Genomic DNA, 11365 nt, shown 5'->3' with positions numbered 1-11365 from the left:
GTAAACCCTAAGATCTGCTTCCTCATGATGATAGTCTTGCTAACTGGATAGAACCTCAGAAGAAACTTAGATGCCAGTTCTTCCCATGTTTTAATAGAAGCGACCTGCAAGGAAAACAACCAATGTTTAGCTTTATCTTTAAGAGAGAATGGAAATAACCTTAACTTCTTTTGATCATCGCTCAATCCCCTCAGCTTGCCAATCTCGCATATCGCATGAAATTCCTTAAGATGCACGTAGGGATCTTCTCCTTCTAACCCATGAAATGATGGAAGAAGTTTGATTGTCCCACTTGAAAGTTCAAAATCAGCTTCCACTTGAGAGTAAACAATGCACGTAGGTTGAGCTAGAAGCGTTGGAGACGAATAATCACTCAAAGGTATTCTCATTTGAGATGCATTCGGCTGCAAGGTCTCCTCGGCCTCCTCTTCTGATTTCTCTTCTTCATATGCTTCTTCAGATTCACTCCCTTTCGGCGACACAAGAGTCGACCTCATCCTTAATGGTGTCCAATTGAGTCTCGGTCTTCCCTTGTACGCACTCAACACCTTTTGGCCTTCTACACGTGAAAGATGAGTGATCTTCGAATTTGATTCCTTCATTGTACCTTAGAAACAAGAGAAATCAGTGAGAACCAAAAATAAAAACAGAAAATAAAACCTAACTAAAATGACTTAACTAAAGTTAATTAAGCTAGCAACCAACACAAATAACAATTCCCCGGCAACGGCGCCAAAAACTTGTTGTATGTTTTCCTAGAGCAAATTAAATAACCTTTTCTGAGCTCTAGGTTAACTCGCAAGTGCACGAATCGCGGAGTAGCAAAGCTTACAAATACGAGGTCGATCCCACAGGGAATTGTACTAGTGTTATGATCACTAACTTAATTAAATTCAATTAAATCAACTCTAACTCACACACGCAAATGGGGGGTTTTGATTGGTTTTTGAGACTAGAAAAACTAACAGATAAATGACAAAACTTTAAAATAACAACTGAATGAATTTGGATAAAACAATAATAAAGAAACACTAGGGGTCAGAATCCACCACTAGCATACCATTCACTCTACTATGGATATTAACAATCAATAGATAAACATGTTGACAAAGTTCGTCTACTAAAAGGTTTGGCTAGTCACTTTTAGCAATTACTCCCCTTACTGTGCATAAACTAAGAGCTTCTTGGGCCTTCCTTAGCCAGTTAACTTGCATGTTCCCTAGTTCTAAGCTAAGGCAGCTGTTACCCATGCAAGAGTCGTTACGATCTGTGAGAGTGACAAACACATAGCGCATGGCTCCAAATTAATGTACTGTATGTCATCTATGATCTCTTTTCTCATGAATATTATCTTAGGATACCCACTTGTTGCCTATTGAAACTATCATCCTTTCGAGCTTATTTAGTTTCACAACAAATATCTAGATGCATGCAACCTAAGGTGATCAGTCAAAGATGCGAAACAAATAGATTCAATTTAAACAGAGATCCAAGATTTGTCAACATATCAACAGTCAAAATATTAATAATCCATAGTAAAAGTGAACAGCAATGCTAGGGCTTCATCCTAGCCCTAGCCCAATATTCAGATACACATAATTAAAATCCTAAATAAATAATGCATGATTAAAATAATGAAAATAAAAGAAAGGGAAAGAGATCAAGCCGGGGCAGCAAGGTGGAGGTGCGGCTGCAATGGTGGTGTGCAATGGGGCTGCTCGGCCTTGGGCTCCACGGCAAGGAGGCTGAGGTGCTCGGCAAGGTGGCAGCAAGGTGGTGATGGCGTGGCTGCTGGAGGTGGCTGCGGCTTGGTTCCTCCTTCTTCAGATCGGCACACAATAAAAGAAACACAAAGAGAAAAGGGTGGCTGCTAGTTTCGGCCACAAAAGAAAAGAAGAAAAATAAATAGAGAGAAGGTGGCTGCGGCACAAGAAGAATAAAGAAAAAGATGGTGGCTGCTAGGGTTTGCTTCAGAAAAATAAAAGAAAGAGAAGGAGGCTAGCTAGGGTTGCTGAAAATTAAAGAGGAGAGAAGAGAACTTCAGAACAGAACCCCTTTTCTGATTTTTAGAGATATATTTATAGAGGGGAGTGGGGCTGAGGTTTCTCTTTCTCTTCAATGTGGGATAAGTGCATTCCTTGCACACCAAGGCTTATAATTTTCGGCCAAGCATGGGCCTTGGGCTGATTTGGGCTCTTTTTGGGCGTAACTCCCTTTTCAGCTCGCGGAACTGCTGCGCTACCTCCACTAAAATGGCCATATCTTGAGCTAGAAAACTCGGAATTGAAATCCGTAAAATTCCCTGCGAAGCTAACATCCGTATCTTTCCAACCATATATGGCATGCTACCTGGTTCTCTCTGGAGAATTACAGAATTGCTGTCGAAATTGGTGCTCTATTTTCCAGGGTTTTGACTTCTTTTTCAGCTAGGATTCCTTGGGCTTTCTCTTTGCATGGCGTGATGGACTTGGGCTGCATGGCTTGCGCATGGCTGCTAGTTTTGGGCTGGCGCATTGGGCTTCCTCTTGGGCTGGCGCATGCATGCATGCATGGCCCCTTCAGATTTCGGCATTGCATAGGCCCATGACCCATTTGACTTGTTGACTTTGTCATAGTTGACCCTTGACCATTAACTTTGACTTCCCATCTTGCCCCTCATTTCCATTTGAATTCGAATTCATTTCTTCCCTCCATTTATTCCCATGGATGTCCACCACCTTCTAGAAGCTTCTGGAACCTTGACTTTGTAGAGTTGACTTTGACCAACATTTCCTTGTCCACCTAGGAATCCTTGTTGACTTAGGATTTCTATCTCACTTGGAATTTCACAATTACCATTTTGCCCCTCATGATTCCTATCTTCATTAGGACTCCATTTCCTACTTGGATTAGGTTTCCTAGTTGACATAGGATTTCCTGCTCCAACTAGGATTTCTCATTTCTAGCTTCTGATCATCATGGTTCCTTCTTATTCAAGCTTGATCTTTCCTTATGAGACTAGGAATCCTAATTTGACTGGGATGCGGCATTTCCTGGTGTGACCAGGATTTCTCTCGTTTTCCTAGTTCGACTAGGAAATGTCTAAAAATGGTCCTTTTGGCTCCTTTTCTCTTCTTCGCTCATTTTATCCTATAAGAACAAAAACAAACTAACAACACACAAAATACCGAGTTCTTGCACTCTGGGTTAGGGAGTTAGTATCATAAAGTAGTGTAAATTGAGCACTCAACAAACAATAGCCACTGATTTCGAGATCAAGAATGGTCAGATCCATTTGTTGCCAAGCTACCATGGGTTGAATGGGGAGGATCCGATCCATTTTCTGAAGGAGTTTTTCGGGGTTTGTGAAGCCGCACAATTGAGGGGTCTGAATGCCGATCAGTACCGTTTGAGGTTGTTCCCTTTTGCGCTTAAGGACAAGGAAAAGAGGTGGTTGTACTCGCTGCCTAGTGGTTCCATTTCGACTTGGGATGATCTTTCGAACAAGTTCCTGAACAAGTTTTATTCCATTTCCAAGACAAATTCAATTCGGAAGGAGATCCTTGGATTTGTGCAAAAAGCGGACGAGCCATTCCATGAGACGTGGGACAGATTCAATGAGTTCCTTACTAGCTGCCCGCACCACAACTTATCTCCTTGGTATGTGATTTGCTGTTTTTATCAAGGATTATTAGAGAGGGATCAAGCCAAGGTGGATTCGGCATGTGGTGGTGCATTTATGTCAAAAATAGAAGATGAGGCTACAGACTTATTTGAGTCACTTTCTTTGAGTTCTCAACAATGGGATTCCAATCGTTCAAGAGGAGGACCAAAGAGAGGGTTATATGAGGTGGCTGATGTGCCAAACACCATGGAGGGACAGATTTTGGAAATCAAGACTATGGTGCAGAAGTTGTCTTTGGCTCAAGAGAAGTTGATGGGTATGCAAGAACAAGGGGGTGACGTGGAACAAGTGAACCAGGTTGGGAGCTATCCTAGGGTGCCTTGTGACCCATATTCCAATACTTACAACCCTGGAGGGAAGAACAACCCTAATTTCAAATGGAGCAACAACAATGGACAGCAAGTTAGTGGGAGCACCAACAAGCCTTATGTGCACCCTAATGTCGAGAGGTCTAGCTTGGAGGACAAGATTGCTTAGACTGCTCAAAGCACCACTTCCCTTGCTCAAAGCACCAATGCCTTCATGAACCGAACCGAGCAGTAGATGCAAGCCAATTCGAAGGCTATTGCAAATTTGGAGAGTCAAGTGGGTCAGATTGCCACTACTTTGGGTCAGAGAGAGAAGGGAAAATTGCCTAGTCAGCCCGTCGTCAACCCGAAGAATGAGGAGCATGTAAATGCTATTCTGAGAACAACTCCAAGAAAAAGAGTTAGAGTGGTTAAGACTAAGAGGGTGATTGAGATCATGGATAGTGAGGAAGAGGAGGATCCAGACATGATTGAAGAAAAAATGGACACACGTGTGATTCCCCTCATTCCGGACATCGACGTCACCAAATTTCCAGCAACCATGAGGGAATTGAAGTCTATTGAGAAAAAGGTTGAGGAGCAAGGGCATAGTCGCAACGTTCCTAGGGAAATTTGTGGTTATCTCTTTGCATCTTTTCCGAGCAAGAAGAGAGATCCTGGCTCATTGGTCATACCGTGTAGTATAGGAGAGTATGAGATTGCCAATGCCTTAATTGACAATGGCTCAACTATCAATGTCATGCCGCTGGTGGTGTTCAAGAAGCTTGGATTTGTGGAAGCTGATTTGCACTCGTTTGATTCGAACATTCGCTTCGCCAACTCTTCAGTCGAGAAAGCCCTTGGTATGCTTGTGGATGTTTTGGTTAGATGTCGTAATTTACTAATTCCCTCTGATTTCATAGTGCTAGATGTTCCGAGACTTCTTGGTGACGTTTCTATCCTTCTTGGGAGACCATTTTTTGTGCACCTCTAACATGGAGTACAAAGCAATGGAGTGTTTAATGAAGATTCGTCACAACACCAAGCAAGAGGTGTATTGTCTCACTTTCGAGCCTCCACAGAGCGAGGAGATCATTTTTTTTGGAGATGAGAAATCAGAGATGGAGAGCTTCTTCAGCCTGTTCTTAGGGAGTGCTGAGAGTAGCAGTGGGAAGAAGAAGAGGAAAGGACGCAAGTAAAGGAGAGGCAATGTCAGGCTGAAGACAGAAAAACAAGCGCTGATTGGGAGGCAACCCAAGTTTTTGTTTTGAAGAACCTATAAGGAGTCGTTGAAGACCAAGGAGGCCGCGCTACCCTTGGAGTGTCCACGCTTACGTATGCAAGTAAACAGTTTCCTTATTTCGCTTCATAAGACAATTTTTTATTTTGATGTGTTTATTTGGTTTTGGATAGTTGCAATTTCCCGTTTCGCTTAATTTGATCATTCATGCATTTATTTCTTATACATTGAGGGTAATGTATCATTTAAGTGTGGGGGGAAAGGCATTTGCCATTTGTTAGTGTTTTTAGGTTAGAACAAGTGTTTTAAGTGTTTTAGGTGTTTTAAGTGTTTTTAAGTGTTTTTAGAAAAGAAAAAAAATTTTTGTTTTTTTTTTTGGTTTTTAGGTTAGGAAAAACTTTTACTCTTGTTTTTAAACTTAGGGTGTCAAAACCCACATCAAAATGCACGTTTTCTTTAGATTTCATTCACCTTAGTGATGGATGTGACTCTTTAGAAGTGTGCGACATTGTTTTAAAAACAAAGTTTTTGAGTCTTTTTGGTTGTTTTACGTAGTTTTGAGTCCCCAACTAATTGATTTGATTGTGCATGATTGTTATGAGCATGTTTAGTATTGTTTGTATATTTGGTGTTCTTTTCATTCTAATAGTGTTCCGTAACATATCTTGCAATTCTATGTCATTTGGCCTTGTTGTAACGACCCGACCCAAATTTCACGAGAAATTTAAATTTTATTCTGATGGCCATGTAGAGGCATAGTGGGAAATGAAATTGAGAGACCCAGTATTTTTTCTTAAGGATTCATTCTAAATATTTGAGATTTTATGTTGATTATTTTGGGAATTTATTTGAGAAATAAAAAAGGGTTTTGGGTTAATTTTTAATTTTCGTTTTAAATTGGGTTTGACCCCAAAGTTGACTTTTCTTGTTAGTGGACTTTTGATTTTGACTTTGGGTCCGTTGGGAAGGTCTCGAGTCTACGAATTCGTAGACACGAAGCACGTGTAAATCGGAGTTACGGTTTAGATTTTACGGACATTTAAAGTGAGGGGCAATTTTGTAAATTTCATGAATGAGTTTTAAAACCCTAAAGGGGTCCAGAAAATTGGGAATTTTTCTCTCCCCTCTCACGACTCACTCTCTCTCTCTCTCCATATTTTCTCTCCCCGACACCCCCTCGGGGACTTTCTCCTTCTCTCCGGCCTCCCTCCCTCGCCGTCCAGTCAGGAGGCGGCGACGGCATTGCCTCAGCCCCCCTTTCTCTCTCTCTCTTCCCCGATCTCTGTCTCTCTCTCCTTCTCTCGCTCCCGACCTTCTCTGTGCGCGCGGCCTCACCACTGGAGGTAGTGGCCCGGCCACTTGCCCGGCGGCGCGGGGCCACAGGCATGATCCCTTGGAGCTGGCCATCCATCCCCGAAGCCTCCCCAAGCCGGCCAACTGTTCCCACATGCAGAAACCGTCGGAGAAGCCAGCAAGCTCCGCCGGTCATTTCGTCGAATTTTGGCAGTTTCCGGCCACCATTGGCTGTGATTCTTGAAGGGTTGTACTCCTCTAGGCAATATCAACGAGGCTCAAAACAATCCGACGGAGGATCGACGTTGATTTCGCACTGTGAGTGGACCCCTTTTTTTTAATAAACAATTTATGAATTTCATGATTTTCGTTCTAATTGTTATCTTGAGTTATTTAGATTGTTGCATTGTGGGTTGGACTTTGTGTTCGAAAGAAAATTTAATAAATTCTATAATTTAAATCCATATTCGTATCTTTAGACTTATATGAGCTTCGATGTATTTATTTAGTTGAGGAAATTCTCTTTGGTGAAGGGTGGTTGTTTAAATTGGATGTTTATTTATATATGCGCTTTGGAAACTTTGATTTGGGTTTTGGGGTGACGAATTAATTATAAATTTCTCACAAACATGTTCTAATGATTTTTGCTTAAGGGAGATGAAATTTGAAATTTAAGAGGCATGTATACAAATAAATTAGTTTGGATAATGTTGTGATTTGAGATTATGCGAGGATACCTGCCTGCCCGTACATCGATTCGCTCTGTACAGGAAGTGGCGAGCCTAGTTACCTGCCTGCTCGTGCATCGATTCGCTCTGCATGAGAAGTGGCGAGCATCCTGCCTGCTCGTGCATTGATTCGCTCTGCACGAGAAGTGGCGAGCATTCTTGCCTGCTCGTGCATCGATCCGCTCTACACGAGAAGTGGCGAGCTTACCTGCCTGCCCGTGTATCGATTCGCTCTGCACGGGATGTGGCGAGCTTAATTACCCAAGAATATGACTAGAAGCTTTCCCGGATACTTATAATGTGATGTTTCATTTTGTAGCCTAGAGATGGATAGTTTACATGAATGACAAATGGAGGATTTGAGATAATTAAATTATTGTCTATTGTGGCGTGATTTCATGTTTATTCATTTACCTTGCATATTTTATGGAAGTTCTTATCGGACTAATTGTGTTTACTTAAATGATAAAAATATTTATGTGGAATAATCGTTGTTTTTGTTTGGAAAGGAGTTTCAACAGAGTTTTAAAACTGGGGGATTTCAAACAGTCACGTGAGGTCTTAAAGCTAACGCGATTTTAAAGGGATTTTTTTTTGAAAATATTTAAACTTTATTTCATTTCCAATTAATTGTCCACTCACTGAGTTGACCTCACCGTTTTCTTGTTTTGTCTTAAACAGTCCCCCCAGGTAGTAGCTTTGGTGGAGGTCGAGCCAAACACGTCGAGGCATAGCATCCATTTTCCGTTCCCGGATCTTGTAGGCATCGCTTCCATTTTGTGGAAGTTCCTTTTCTTTAATTGTAAAAAATTTCTGTAATAGGAGTAGTGGCTCTGATTACCATACTTAAATTATAAGGTTATTTTATATTGTTGGGTCTGAGACCCCTTTTTGGTTGTGGTAGAGGTGTTGATATCTTAGAAGTGTTTTTAACAGGTTTTGAAATTTCTGGGTTAGTCCATTTTCAGGGGAGGTTCTGCCGAATTTTCGGTAGGATTTTCCTTGATTTTGGATTCCCGCAGGATCTCCCCGGGTTTCAGGGTGGAGTCCGGGGGCGGTCCTGTCATTGTTGATATGAATTTAGGTTGTGATTAGCATTACTAATGATTATATGCATAATAGAGTAAACTTCCATGACCTAAGTGAGCTTTTGAGCCCTGTTCTTAAATTCTTGAGTGTTGCGCGCCACTCTGATTCTATCATTGTCATATAAGTCATTGTTTTGATCTCATTATCTTTCATTTGGTCATTTGCTTGGAATATGCATAATCTTGAATCAATGAGCTAGAACTCTCTTCTTGGGTACACAAAGCTTGTGGTATATGCATAACTCTTGAGAAATGAATTTAGGCCCTGTTTGTGTGCCCCATAGCTTGAAAGCCTACCCATTACATGTTTTATCCTTAGTTACCCATTTTGAGCCTTGTAAGCCGTTTTCTTTGTTACCCTATACCAAACCCTAAGTTTGGGGGTGTTACACCCCTTTTACCTGTTTTACCCTGTCTATGGTGTTGCAATGTGTTTACATATTGATTGAGGTGGAAAAAAAGTGAAAATGCATAGCTTATACAAAAATGTGTCAAAAAAGCATGTATGCCGTGCCCAAAGAAAGAAAAAGAAAATAAAGCAAAGAAAAGAGATGGGGCGGTTTCAAAAGAAAAAGTGAGCAAAAAGAGTTCAAATTGAGCTATGAAGTGCAAAGGAGCAAGGTATACCTCAGAATGTCCTATTAATGCTTGCAATTCCATGGATTTAGCCCTTTGTGTTTCTCTTTCATTTCAATACCCTATCCTAGCCTAAGCCTTCATTATAACCATATTTAAGCCCTAGCTGATCTGAAGAGGTGTGTATTATACTTATGTGGAGTCTATTTGAGAAGAGAGCCTATGGTCATTGATTCTGTTTCAAGCATTTGGATTCCTTTCATGAGATCAGTAGTTCTTTCTAAATGTGCCATTATTTCATATACATATGTGAGCTAATTGTTTTTGTTACATATTTCCTCTCACATATACTTTTGAGTGCACTTATCAACCCAATTCTTGAATGTTTATCATTGAGAGTATGCCATAGTGAGGATTGAAGTTGAATCTATTGTGTGTGTATTGATTTAGTTTTGCTTGTCTAACACTTGGATGTGTCAAGGATGGCCTATATGACAATAGAGGAGCGAGGTATGTTATTTGAAATGTTATTAGAATTTGGAGAATGCAATTTATATGCCGTGCTTTTCTATGTGATTAATGGTTGTGTACATGAATTCAGTTGTTGGGATGTTAGAGTCAGTCTTGAGTCTTTTCTTTATTTTATTTGCTCGAGGACTAGCAAAATCTAAGTTTGGGGGTGTGATGAGTGTGCAATTTGCATCACTTTATGATACTAATTCCTTAACCTAGAGTGTTAGAACTCGATATTTTGTGTTTCTTGTCTTGTTTTTGTATTTTCAGGTCAAATGAAGCAGAAATAGGAAAAGGAAGCAAATGGAGCCATTTTGGGACATTTCCTGGTCAAACTAGGAAATCGAGTGAAATCCTGGTCAAACCAGGAAAAGTGCAAGAATCCTAGTCAAATGAGGATTCCTAGTCACACTAGGAAACGTCAAGTCTAGAACCATCATTGCGGAGCCAGAAATGAGAAATCCTGATTGAAACAGGAAATCCTGGTTGAACTAGGAAACGTAACCCTACTAGGGAAAAGAGTCCTAATGACACTAGGAGACCCCAGGGGCAATATGGTCATTACGAGAAGTCGAAATGGATAAAGAATCCCTCATTTACAAGAAATCCTAGTTGCACTAGGAAATGTTGGTCAAGGTCAACTCTACAAAGTCAAGGTTCCAGAAGCTTCTAGAAGGTGGTGGACATCCATGGAAATGAATAGAGGGAAGAAATGAATTCAGATTCAAATGGAAATGAGGGGCAAAATGGAAAGTCAAAGTCAATGGTCAAAGGTCAACTAGGGCAAGACAACAAGTCAAATGGGCCTTAGGCCTAGATCATGCCGAAGTCAAGAGGGGCCATGCATGCATGCATGCGCCTAACCCTAGCAGCCCAAGCCCAATGCGCATGGTCCAAGGTGGCAGCCATGCATGCACATGCATGCCATGTAAGCCATGTAAGCCATGTAAGCCACTTCAGCCCAAGACGCAAGCCCAATGTGCAAGCCTCAAGGTGGCAGCCATGAAGTGAAACCCTAGCCCACATTGTGCAAGCCCAATGCGCCAAGACCAGCAGCCCAAGCTAGCAGCCCATGCGGAAGGAAGAGGAACCCTAGCTGGCCCTTGCGTGAGTCACTTAAGCCCAAAAGGCCAAGCCTTGCCGCAAGCCCATGTGCCTCCTAACCCTAGCTGCTGCCGCAAGTAACCCTAGCCAAGGATTTCTCCTCTATAAATATATCTTATACCTTCAGAACTGAAGACCCTTCTCCTAGTTTATTTTTCAATTTTCATTAGTTTTAATTTTCAGAAAGTTAGAGAGAGAGAGCCGAAATTCAGAGAGAGAAAGAGAGAGAGTGGTGTGACAAGCAAGAGAGAGAAGGAACCAGCCCTTGCCGCAAGCACTAGCTCACCTTGCCGTGGGTTCCTCCAGCTTGCTAGGTGCTTGCTTCTTCTTCTCTTCTTACCGCAGCCACTATTGTGATGTATCTCTGATTTTTGTTTTTCTTTTCATCTAGAATTCTGATTTTATGTTTAGTTTATGCTTCTGATTTTATATTTGTTTGTGTTTCAGAATTTTGCATCAATATGAATTGGGATTTTGTAATTAGTTGCTGTTTTCTTTTATTTAATTTAATTATGTAGGTTTGTTTATTCTATCTTGCATGTTAGTTGTAGGCAAGGAATAAAGTTTCGGGTTTCGAGGAAATTTCGATGGAAATTTCGACGGAAATTTCGAAGATTTTTAAATTTCGACAAAAATTCGACGGAAACGACGGAAATTATTATGAAAATACGGAAATTTTAAATGAAACTTCACCATATGTTTATTTAACATATTATCTACTACATTGATAAAAAACATTGAAAAAAACCAAATTATATGGTAGGTTTCATGTGATATGTGATGAATATAATGCGCGCTGGAGGCAAATACTGTGAAAAAAATGCTTCACTAATTAATAATTACTTCAATAACACCTCAATTTTATTTTTACT

General features: G+C 40.9%; 1 non-coding gene across 1 annotated transcript; it reads right to left on the bottom strand.

The window, feature by feature from the left end:
• Nucleotides 1-3524: 3524 nt before the first annotated feature.
• On the bottom strand, nucleotides 3525-3630 carry LOC147283520 (small nucleolar RNA R71). The gene has a single exon (XR_015122718.1). It is a non-coding gene; the product is annotated as a small nucleolar RNA R71 (small nucleolar RNA).
• Between the last annotated feature and the right edge of the window lie 7735 nt (nucleotides 3631-11365).

This window comes from Dryas octopetala, chromosome 5, assembly GCF_963921425.1.
Source record: "Dryas octopetala chromosome 5, drDryOcto1.1, whole genome shotgun sequence".
In the NCBI taxonomy this organism is placed as follows: domain Eukaryota; kingdom Viridiplantae; phylum Streptophyta; class Magnoliopsida; order Rosales; family Rosaceae; genus Dryas; species Dryas octopetala.
The sequence above is the reverse complement of the archived record's forward strand: the minus strand, read 5'-3'. Positions and strand labels throughout refer to the sequence as shown.